The sequence below is a fragment of the Lithobates pipiens genome, unplaced genomic scaffold (genome assembly GCF_037356315.1).
Source record: "Lithobates pipiens isolate NorthernLeopardFrog02 unplaced genomic scaffold, aLitPip1_a1.2 Scaffold_13, whole genome shotgun sequence".
Taxonomy (NCBI): Eukaryota; Metazoa; Chordata; class Amphibia; order Anura; family Ranidae; genus Lithobates; species Lithobates pipiens.
In genome coordinates this window covers 484,813,809-484,826,448 of record NW_027507718.1, presented here as the reverse complement: position 1 = coordinate 484,826,448, position 12,640 = coordinate 484,813,809, and positions in this window count along the sequence as shown.

The window sequence follows — 12,640 nt, the reverse complement described above, 5'->3', positions numbered from 1 at the left end:
TAATGTAGTGATTGTACCACTTGTATAACAGTGTAAATTTGCTGCCCCCTCAAAATAACTCAACACAAAGCCATTAATGTCTAAACTGCTGGCAGCAAAAGTGAGTACACCCCTAAGTGAAAATGTCCAAATTGGACCCAATTAGCCATTTTGCCTCCCCGGTGTCATGTGACTCATTAGTGTTACAAGGTCTCAGGTGTGAATGGGGAGCAGGTGTGTTAAATTTGGTGTTATTGCTCTCACTCTCTCATACTGGTCACTGAAAGTTCAACATGGCACCTCATGGCAAAGAACTCTCTGAGGATCTAAAAAAAAGAATTGTTGCTCTACATAAAGATGGCCTAGGCCAGTGATGGTGAACCTTGGCACCCCAGATGTTTTGGAAATCCATTTCCCATGATGCTCATGCACTCTGTAGTGTGGATGAGCATCATGGGAAATGTAGTTCCAAAACACCTGGGGTGCCAAGGTTCGCCATCACTGGCCTAGGCTATAAGAAGATTGCCAAGACCCCAAAACTGAGCTGCAGAACAGTGGCCAAGACCATACAGTGGTTTAACAGGACAGGTTCCACTCTGACCAGGCCTCGCCATGGTCAACCAAAGAAGTTGAGTGCACATGCTCAGCGTCTTATCCAGAAGTTGTCTTTGGGAAATAGACGTATGAGTGCTGCTAGCATTGCTGCAGAGGTTGAAGGGGTTGGGGATCAGCCTGTCAGTGCTCAGACTGCATCAAATTGATATGCATGGTTGTCATCCCAGAAGGAAGCCTCTTCTAAAGATGATGCACAAGAAAGCCTGCAAACAGTTTGTTGAAGATAAGCAGACTAAGGGCATGAATTACTGGAATCATGTCCTGTGGTCTGATGAGACCAAGATAAACTTATTTGGTTCAGATGGTGTCAAGCGTGTGTGGGGGCAACTAGGTGAGGAGCACAAAGACAAGTGTGTCTTGCCTACAGTCAAGCATGGTGGTGGGAGTGTCATGGTCTGGGGCTGCATGAGTGCTGCCAGCACTGGGGGGCTACAGTTCATTGAGGAAACCATGAATGCCAACATGTACTGTGACATACTGAAGCAGAGCATGATCCCCTCCTTTTGGAGACTGGACCACAGGGTGGTATTCCAACATGATAATGACCCCAAACACACCTCCAAGATGACCACTGCCTTGTTAAAGAAGCTGAAAGTAAAGATGATGGACTGGCCAAGCATGTCTCCAGACCTAAACCCTATTGAGCATCTATGGGGCATCATCAAATGGAAGGTGGAGACGCAAAAGGTCTCTAACATCCACCAGCTCCATGATGTAGTCATGGAAGAGTGAAGGAGGACTGTGAAGCTCTGGTGAACTCCAAGCCCAAGAGGGTTAAGGCAGTGCTAGAAAATAATGGTGGCCGCACAAAAGACACTTTGGGTCCAATTCGGACATTTTGACTTATGGGTGTAGTTTTGTTTAAATTGCGTAAATTTACACGGAGCGCCAGGCTCCCGAAGAGCATGCACTATGTTTTGTAAATTTAGTTTTTCCTAAGACTGTAGTTGGGTTTTAGGGTTAAATTTCAGTAAATTATGGTTTCGGCATCAGTTTGGCTGGACTGTACTATGTTCTGCCTGGTCATAGGTGTAGGTGTCACCTTTGACAGGCATTGGAACGCAGTCTGGTTGGATGCATTGGGTACCAATCTCTCTCTCGGAGCCAATCAGACCCCCCCCCCACCTATTTCTTACCCGAGCCGACCCAGTCCTGTGCACGAGCGCAGCGTCTCTCTCCCCATTGGACAGATTGATAGCAGCAGGTAAGTATAGACATGTTTGTTAGTTTTATAAAAAGAAAAGCAAGGGTTTACAACCCCTTTGACATTGTTGAATTTGAGAATGTTAAGGGTTGCATGTCTTGTAAATGATTCCTCATCACTTGAGTGATGTTAATACATACAGTAAAGTTCAGTTTTTACGGCCGTCTATGTTGATATAGAGTAAAGGTGACTTGTACAAGCCATTTACCATAGGGAGTGTCCTGACTGCTGGCTTTGAATGGCTATGAATGACTGGCTATGAATTTCTTTTGAAACTGTCAGAACAACTGGTAAATCAACGAATTTGTTCGTTACCACCAATAACTTTAAAATTCTATATCTTAGCACATCATTTTAACTCTTTGGAGGCCATAGTCTGAATATCACCCCGATACAACATTTATGTATTCCTTCTAGCCACTGTGCCATATGACCAAGATAAGATAAGACAAGATAGGAAAGCATTTATGGTCATTTTAAAGTAAACTTACAATGAAATTGCATTGACACTTCTCACATTTCAAATACAAAAGGTTACACACACCTCCTTAGAAAAACAAAAAAAAAGACAAAGCGTGTTTTGAATGGATGTAAATAAAAATAAAATAAAATCATAATTATAAAAAGGTCATGCCATACCTTATCTTGGGACATTTTTTCAGTTATTGCGTTAATAGTCCTTGGGTTCCAGAATCAATTTGTCCTACACACTTCTCCTGAGTTCCCGACCTTCTCCCGGCTATTTAAGCCTATTTTGCTGTATCTTGCCCATTGTACATGGCATGTACTCCGCAAAGAAACGGAAGACGAAGGGAAACTCAAAAGCTGCAAAACCCGGTAAGACCGGGAGATATAGAACAATACCTCACCTACTTCTAGCTAGCTTCCCCTGCATCCAAGATGGCGGAACCATGTGGTGAGACACACGAGGCCCAGGGCGCTGATAACCGGCCTGCATCCCCTGTTGCATCTATGGAGTCTGACTCCTATTCGAACACCCCTGCTGCTCTACAGTCAGGATCACAGCCCTCTCTACCCTGATCCCATGATGTGGGATTGGATTCAGAGCTGCGGCACTTATACAGGCCCTTCCAACCAAGGCCAACATCGAGTCTGTCATCGGCTGCCTGGAGGCACAGCACTGCAGGGACATACTAGATGTAAAGGTAGAGATGCGAACCCTGTCCATGAGACTGTCTGCAGGATGCCCATGTTGACGCTGCGATGACGCTGCAACTACATATGGAAGAAATGGAGGACAGAAGTAGTCACAATAATCTGCACCTACGGGGTCTGGCGGAATCTACGGGAACCAAGGACTTAGGTGCGACAGCTGCAGCTATCTTCCGTAGACTCCCGGGTGATGCACTCCTCCCCAAGGCTGGAGTTTGACCGGATCCACAGGGCTCTAGGCCCGCACTCTGCAGACCCTAACAGGCCGCGGGATGTTATTTGCAGACTCCACCACTACTCCCATAAGGAAGACATACTCCGCAGAGCATGGGAGACCAGTGAGGAGGAATTTGATGGGGCACATGTTAAAATTCTGCTGGATGCAGAGGCAATGCCGGAGGTCCCGGGAGGCAACACCAACACTCCCTGTCCACTCGGGCAGACATAGCCTTCATTCAAGAAACTAATTTTAAAGAGGACCGACTACCTGTCCTTAAGAAAAGATTTTATCCCCTAACCTACCATTCTACTAATAAAACTAAATCTATTATTATTATTATTATTCAGGATTTATATAGCGCCAACAGTTTGCGCAGCGCTTTACAATATGAGGGCAGACAGTACACTTACAATACAAATCAATACAGGAGGGATCAGAGGGCCCTGCTCGTTAGAGCTTACAAGAGGCGTTTCCATCCTTCTATCCTGCTGTTGACCCTTCAAGACTCCATGATAGATGGGGAGGGACGCTTCACATTCCAAGGCCTCATAGGTGACATACAACTGACACTGGCAACTATATATGCCCCGAATGACCACCAAGATACTTTTATATTACACACTCTGTCCTTACTCTCAGACTTCTAAGAAGGCCAACTGATTCTCGGAGGGGCTCCTCCTCTGTCCCGACTGGCTCTCTAAAGCGGATTGCACAGGCTCTACAAAGGGCCCAACTGATTGATTTATGGCGCCTTCAACACTCCTGGGAGAGGGAGTACACATTCTATCCCTCCCCCATCGGCCACAGGACATGGTCCAACCATGCCCCCATCTCTTTGACTTATGCACTCTTTAATACTCCCTCCCATAGGATGCATTTTTAGCGACTAAATGAAAGCATTCTACAGAGACCTGAGGTCCTGGAGGAAGTAACCAGGAAATACAATTTCTACTTTCAAACAAACACTACAACAGGCTGCGACACGGGAGAGGTGTGGGAGGCACACAAGCCTATTATTGAAGGTATCTTCATAAAACACGACACTTGAATTAAGAGAGATAGAGAGAGAGATAGAGAGAGAGGCAGCTAGAACTGCTTCTCTCCAAACTCCACACCGTTGAGTCACAACATAAACGTTCCCCACTCCAATCTTAGATGCAGAACTTGCCTCCCTCTGCACCCAAATCAATGGCCTTCTCTGCTATAGGGCCAAGGCGGTGCTGTAAAAATGCCGCCTTACAACATACAAATCTGGAGATAAGTGTAGAAAATTTTTAGCCAGAATGGTTAGGGATATTAAACTGCAAGCTTATATCCTTCAAATCACGACATCGACTGACCCGAAGATTAGCTTACCTAAGCAAATCACTAAAGCATTTCAGGATTTTTACGCTACCCTTTATAACTCAGCGGCCCTGACAGATTCCCAAAGCCTGATAGATGATTACATATTGTCCACCCAGATCCCTACCTTATCACCAGAAAGTAGAAACAAACTAGATGCCCCGATAACACCAGAAGAACTGGAACTGGCACTTGGCTCAACCAAGCCGGGTAAGGCCCCAGGACCCGACGGCTTCACCCTTCAATATTATAAGACTTTATTCCCGATACTCGGTCCTTGTATGATACATTTTTACAATGACCTAAGGACGGAAATTGCCTTCTCCAGCGATACCCTAAGAGCGCATATTGTTGTTATCCCAAAGGAAGGCAAGGACACGACAATATGTAGCAGTTATAGACCCATCTCCATCCTGAACACTGACCTTAAGCTATTCGCCAAGATGTTAGTGACCTGCCTAGCCTGACATTTGCAGAATCTGATTCACCTAGATCAAGTGGGATTTATCCCCACTGGGGAAGCTAGGGACAGTACAAGTAAAGTCTTGAATCTGCTACACGTTGACAGACTCAAACGCCCTCTGTGTTTGTTAACACCGATGTGGAAAAGTTGTTCGATTGCGTTAGCTGGAAGTATATGTTTGCAGTCCTTCGACACATCAGGCTGGGGAAAACTATAATTAAGTGGATTGCCCAAATTTATTCAACCCCTACAGCGCAAGTCAAAGCCAATGGAGTCCTTTCAGACCCTTTCCTAATCACAAATGCAACTAGACAGGGTTGCCCATTGTCACCTCTTTTATTTACCCTATCCCTGAAGCCATTCCTTTGCAAAGTTAGAATGAACCCAGACATCCAAGGCTTCACAGTCGGAGACACCTAATATAAAGTCTCTGCATATGCAGATGACTTACTTTTCTCTCTAACAAATCCCTCCATCTCACTCTCGAACCTCCTCTGGGAATTTGAACTCTACAGAGATATATCCAGCCTGAAAATCAACTATAACAAATCGGAGGCTGTGGGTGTTGGAATGTCGCTTGCCCTTATGTCAACGTTTCGCTCTAATTTCAATTTCAGATGGACATCTACCACCCTGAAATACCTGGGCACTTTTTCCCCAACCGACCTGTCCCAAACCTTTGTACTAAACTTTCCACCCCCGCTAACTAAAACCCGAACCCTGTTGGAATCCTGGCACAAGGGCCTTAACTCCTGCTTCCATAGGTGTAACCTTATTAAGATGTGTATTCTGCCCAAGTTCCTCTACCTACTTCAGGCACTTCCAATTCGAATCCCACTTCAGTTTTTTAGACAGACTCTGTTCAATGGATTTATCTGGGCAAATAAGAAAACTTGCTTACCCCGCCCTCTTCTTTCCCTTCCCAAGCTCAGTGGTGGCTTGTCGATTCCTGATGTGCGGAAATATTACCAAGAAACCCATCTAGGTAGAGTCATCGACTGGTGCCTTCATCATGATTCTAAGCTCTGGACGGGGTTGGAACAGATCCAAACACATGTGCTGTTAAAGGGAGCTATCTGGTGCTATGATCACTTACCAGCATTGCTGAAAAAAAAAAAAACTTCTAGGTACGACGCTTTGCATAGGCTCACAAACTTTCTTTAAACAATCTCTATCCACGCCTGATTCCCTGTTTGCCATTATAGGCAATCCGCAGTTTCCTCCTGTGCTAGAACCCCAAAGTTAGCGAAACTCTAAACAAGAAAGCCTCACCCGAGCACAACACTTCCTGATAGACGGTTCGTGGCCCTCTCTGGAGATACTAAGAAGCGCCACGGGTCCATTTAAGCTGCCTTTCTAGACCGCCCTCCAATTAAGACACTACCTAACATTCATACCAAACCTGCAACTTTTTAGCAAACCCTTAACGACATTCGAGGAACACTGCTGGACAGAAGGTACTCTTCCACAGGTTTTATCTACAACGTATAACCTCCTGACCTCCCTGGCAGAACAAATAACCCTACCTTTCATAAGCAAATGGGAAAGAGACCTGAACCGTACATTCACCTCTTCCCAAATTCACCATATCATCATGTTCGCCTTCAAATCTTCCATTTGTACAAAAGTACAGGAGACCAACTACAAGCTCTTAATGAGATGGTACCCTACCCCCCTCGTTTTACCTAAATTTTACCCAGACACGTCTGCACTTTGCTGGAGATGCCAGGGCGACAGGGGCATGCTACTGCACGTATTTTGGTCCTCTCCTAAGCTATCTCACTTTTGGTCCACAGTCAGAACAACCATTCAGAAGTTTACTGAATACATTGTTCCGAATGATCCGACTTTTTTCTTATTACATGTCTCCACCATCTCGGCTAAACTATACAAAAAAATCTGTTGTGTGTCACCTATTGAATGCTGCAAAACTGCGTATCCCACTTCACTGGAAGAAGCAATCCCCACGGACTGTAGCAAGTTGGCTCCTCTTCTCCCCTCTCTCTATCCTTTCCTTTTTTCTCTACTACATACCCATTGTTAAGGTTTTATGGAAAAAGGAAAAAGGTAGAAGGTGTTCCAGGCTCTTTTCTCTACCTAATCCTTCAGGCTGACAATTGTGTATAGATATGGCTTTTTTTACTTGGTACTAACTCAGAGAACGTTTCCTATTTAACACAGCTTTAATGCCAAAATGTATGCACAAGTCCTTGTTCTCTTCTTTCTATGATACCGTTACTTACAGTGGGGACGGAAAGTATTCATACCCCCTTACATTTTTTACTCTTTGCTATATTGCAGCCATTTGCTAAAATCATTTAAGTGATTTTATTTTCCTCATTAATGTACACACAGCACCACATATTGACAGAAAAACACAGAATTGTTGAAATTTTTGCAGTATTGTTAAAAAAGAAAAACTGAAATATCACATGGTCGTAAGTATTCGGATCTTTGCTCGGTATTTAGTAGAAGCGTCCTTTTGATTTAACACAGCCATGAGTCTTTTTAGGAAAGATGCAACACGTTTTTCACACCTGGATTTGGGGATCCTCTGCCATTCCTCCTTGCAGATCCTCTCCAGTTCTGTCAGGTTGGATGGTAAACGTTGGTGGACAGCCATTTTTAGGTCTCTTCAGAGATGCTGAATTGGGTTTAAGGCAGGGCCCTGGCTGGGAGTTGTTGGGAAGTTACTCCTTCGTTATTTTAGCTGTGTGCTTAGGGTCATTGTCTTGTTGGAAGGTAAACCTTCGGCCCAGTCTGAGGTACTGAGCACTCTGGAGAAGATTTTCGTCCGGGATATCCCTGTACATGGCCACATTAATCTTTCCCTCGTTTGCAACCAGTCGTCCTGTCCCTGCAGCTGAAAAACACCCCCACAGCATGATGCTGCCACCACCATGCTTCACTGTTGGGACTGTATTGGGTAGGTGATGAGCAGTGCCTGGTTTTCTCCACACATACTGCTTAGAATTAAGGCCAAAAAGTTCTATCTTGGTCTCATCAGACCAGAGAATCTTATTTCTCACCATCTTGGAGTCCTTCAGGTGTTTTTTAGCAAACTTCATGCAGGCTTTCATGTGTCTTGCACTTTGGAGAGGCTTCCGTCGGGCCACTCTGCCATTAATCCCGACTGGTCGAGGGCTGCAGTGATGGTTGACTTTCTACAACTTTCTCCCATCTCCCGACTGCAGCCACAGTGATCTTTGGGTTCTTCTTTACCTCTCTCACCAAGGCTCTTTTCCCCCGATAGCTCAGTTTGGCTGGACGGCCAGCTCTAGGAAGGGTTCTAGTCGTCCCAAACGTCTTCCATTTAAGGATTATGGAGCTTTTAGGAACCTTAAGTGCAGCAGAAATTTTTTTGTAACCTTGGCCAAATCTGTGCCTTGACACTATATTGTATCTGAGCTCTTCAGACAGTTCCTTTGACCTCATGATTCTCATTTGCTCTGACATGCAGTGTGAGCTGTAAGGTCTTATATAGACAGGTGTGTGGCTTTCCTAATCAAGTCCAATCAGTTTAATCAAACACAGATGGACTCAAATGAAGGTGTAGAACCAACTCAAGGATGATCAGAATAAATGGACAGCACCCGAGTTAAATATATGAGTGTGACAGCAAAGGGTCTGAATACTTAGGACCACCATGTGATATTTCAGTTTTTCTTTTTTAATAAATTTGCAAAAATTTAAACAATTCTGTTTTTCTGTCAATATGGGGTGCTGTGTGTACATTAATGAGGAAATAAAAATGAACTTAAATTATTTTAGCAAATGGCTGCAATACAACAAAGAGTGAAAAATTTAAGGGGGTCTGAATACTTTCTGTCCCCACTGTATGTCTGCATTTTATGCCTTTATTGCACTGCCTTGGCCCATGTTGGGGTTAATAAAAACAGTATTTGCAAAAAAAAAAAAACTACTGCAAGCAGCTTCCTCCGCAGCCCTCCTAAATACATACCTGACCCCAATCTCGATCCAGTGATGTACACGAGAACCGAGGCTCACTTGGCTCTCTCCCTCCTCATTGGCTGAGATACAGCAGTGGGAGCCATTGGCTCCTTCTGCTGTCAATCACAGCCATTGGGAAGGAAGCAAGGGGCTGGGCCGAGCCAGAGTGGCTTGCTATGGGGGCACTTGGTGGGGCAGAGGAGCCAGGAGCATCCAGCAGTGATCCCAAGAAGAGGAGGATTGGGGCTGCATTGGGCAAAACCAAGAAAGTATGGCAAGTCTGTTATTTAATTTTTTTTTTAAATTGCCTTTTTAAAATCACTTTTGAAACACCTACCTGGTTGCATTAATTCAAATATATGATGGCCAGGATAAGAAGAATCTTTCACTATTGTTTGTGTTCCACTGCGGCAATGAAACTGATTTAAAATTTTCCCTTATTTTAAAAAACACAGACATACAAAAAGAACAAAAAAAGGATATCTCAAGAACCATAGCAAAGCAAAATCAGCTACAAAATACATTATAACAATCAACAAACATCAAACGTTGCCTTTGGGGCCTACTTTTAAATGAACTTAATAATACTGCTATTTTGAAAAAAAGGCTGTAACTTAGCTCCATACTGGACTTATATGGGCTAACCACGGTGACCAAATTAAAGAGGAACTGCAGTCTGCTCACATCATTTCTAATAAAAGCATCTTTGCCATTCTGTAGCTTCCCTCCAACCACTTTGCATATTATTTTATATATATATACTGTGATTCTGTACTTTCCAAATGTGCTGCAGAAATCTTCCTCCACTAAGTCGGGCTGCAACCATTTTAATTGTGGGCGGCTGAAGCTGCTGCCTGTTCACTTCCTGGATTTACACAGACACACACACAAACACACACGTGCGCAGAGGCTCAGCATTCAGCTCTGCAGCCCTACAGCTCTCATTGGCCCTCTTATGACTCATCCCCCCTCCCTTCCTGGCAAACTCTCACTAGAGAGAGAGAGCTGTGCATGATGTCATAATCCTAGGCTAATGGCCAAACAAGAAATAAGAAGTGGGCTGTATAAGGTTCCTCTTTAAGTAAGGCACAATTGGAAAAGAATATGCGGGTTCCGCATACATTTAGAAGATTGGATGCAGATACAAATGAATTAACTAAAAATGTATTTAAGATATGGGATAAAACACATAAGAAAGTGAAATCGGAATATAATTCACAAACTTTTTTTCCCCGGTAAAGAGACAAAGTTTGGGGAATGGATATACAGTTGAAATATATAATAAAGAAAGGAAAGATCTGCCCATTTCAGGAATTAAAACACATGGGAGATCGGAAGAGACTGAATGAATGGAAGTATTTGCAGCTAATACATTTTGTATCAACCCTATCACAGCCAGTTGGATCAGAAGAAGATCTACATTCAATGGAACATCTTTGTAACTCACAAGAGACTGTGGAACATTCTGTAGCACAGATTTATAAAATTCTTACAGGGTTTGGCAGAGCCAAATATCCCTCCACTCATTGGTAAATGGGAAAGGGAATTAGGAGCACATTTAGAAGAACGACAAATAAATAAAATACTGAGAGCAGTACATAGCATGGCGGGAGATATAAATACAATTGAAATGAACTATAAATGTATGTCAAGATGGTACAGTATCTCACAAAAGTGAGTACACCCCTCACATTTTTGTAAATATTTAATTATATCTTTGTATGTGACAACACTGAAGAAATGACACTTTGCTACAATGTAAAGTAGTGAGTGTACAGCTTGTAGAACAGTGTAAATTTGCTGTCCCCTCAAAATATGTGAAAATATTTTATACTGGGCCTAAAGTGTCAATATTTTGTGTGGCAAGCATTATTTTCCAGCACTGCCTTAACCCACTTGGGCATGGAGTTCACCAGAGCTTCACAGGTTGCCTCTTCCCCTCCTCTATGATGACATCACGGAGCTGGTGGATGTTGGAGACCTTGCGCTCCTCCACCTTCCATTTGATGATGCCCCACAGATGATCAATAGGGTTTAGGTCTGGAGACATGCTTGGCCAGTCCATCACCTTTACCCTCAGTTTCTTTAACAAAGCAGTGGTTGTCTTGGAGGTGTGTTTGGGGTCGTTATCATGTTGGAATACTGCCCTGCAGCCCAGTCTCTGAAGGGAGGGGATCATGCTCTGCTTCAGTATGTCACAGAACATGTTGGCATTCATGGCTCCCTCAATGCTCCTCAGTGTCGGCAGCACTCATGCAGCCCCAGACCATGACACTCCCACCACCATGCTTGACTGTAGGCAAGACACACTTGTCTTTGTGCTCCTCACCTGGTTGCCGCCACACAAACTTGACACCATCTGAACCAAATACGTTTATCTTGGTCTCATCAGAACACAGAACATGGTTCCAGTAATCCATGTCCTTAGTCTGCAGCAAACTCTTTGGGGGCTTTCTTGTGCATCATCCTTAGAAGAGGCCTCCTTCTAGGATGACAGCCATACAAACCAGTTTGATGCAGTGTGTGGCGTATGGTCTGAGCACTGACAGGCTGACCCCCCCCCCCCACCCCTTTAACCTCTGCAGCAATGCTGGCAGCACTCATACATCTATTTCTCAAAGACAACCTCTGGATATGACATTGAGCATGTGCCCTCAACTTCTTTGGTCAACAATGGTGAGGCCTGTTCTGAGTGGAACCTGTCCTGTTAAACCGCTCTATGGTCTTGGCCACCCTGCCGCAGCTCAGTTTCAGGGTCTTGGCAATCTTCTTATAGCCCTAGGCCATCTTTATGTAGAGCAGCCTTTCTCAACCTTTTCAACACAGAGGAACCCTTGAAATAGTTCTCCAGTCTTGGGGAACCCCTGCTAAAAATTAGAAATCTACAACTCATGATACATTAGTGTGATGGTCAGTGAAGAGATTACAGGCATAGAGATGCTAGATGAAGCGTGGTGTTGCCTATTCCATATTACAAACAAAGCGATAAAACAATATAGTGCTGCCCAGGGCTTTTTTTCTCAGCGAATAGGTGCAGGAACTCCCCCTTTCCGAGTCACTCCCTTTTCCCCGCCCCCCTACCCACCTCTGAGCACCGTTCCATGGTTCCACCCTCTACCTACCTCCTAATAACAATAGACCTCCAGCAGCAACAACAGATCTCCCAGCAGCCAGCAACAATAGACCCCTCCCTCAACAATAGATCCCTCCCAGCAACAATTGACCACCCAGCAACATAAGACCCCCGTCCCCCCTCCCTAGCAACAACAGACCCTCCAGTAGACCCCAGCATTCCTTTCCATTACATACATTCAGTGATGGAGGTGCTGGAACTGCGTTCCCCCACATTCCCGCTGAAAAAAAGCCCTGGTGCTGCCATATTTACTAAATGCAGCAAAGGGAGTTATTCCAAAAAAATGTCTAGATCCAGAAAGACCCTCATGAAGGGAATGGTTCAAAAGAGTGAAGTACATATACAATACAGAGTATCTATGTAGTAGGGAGGAGGATAGAACAAAGAAATTTGCTAGAATTTGGGAAAAGTGGATGGCCTTTAACCACTTCAGATCCGCGCTATTGCCAAATGACGGCATTAGCGCGGACCTACATTTTCAGGACTACGTCTATTGACGTCGTCCTGGTTACGAGCGGCCTGCGCGCCCCCTGAGGGGCGCGCGCGGCGCGCTCTGTG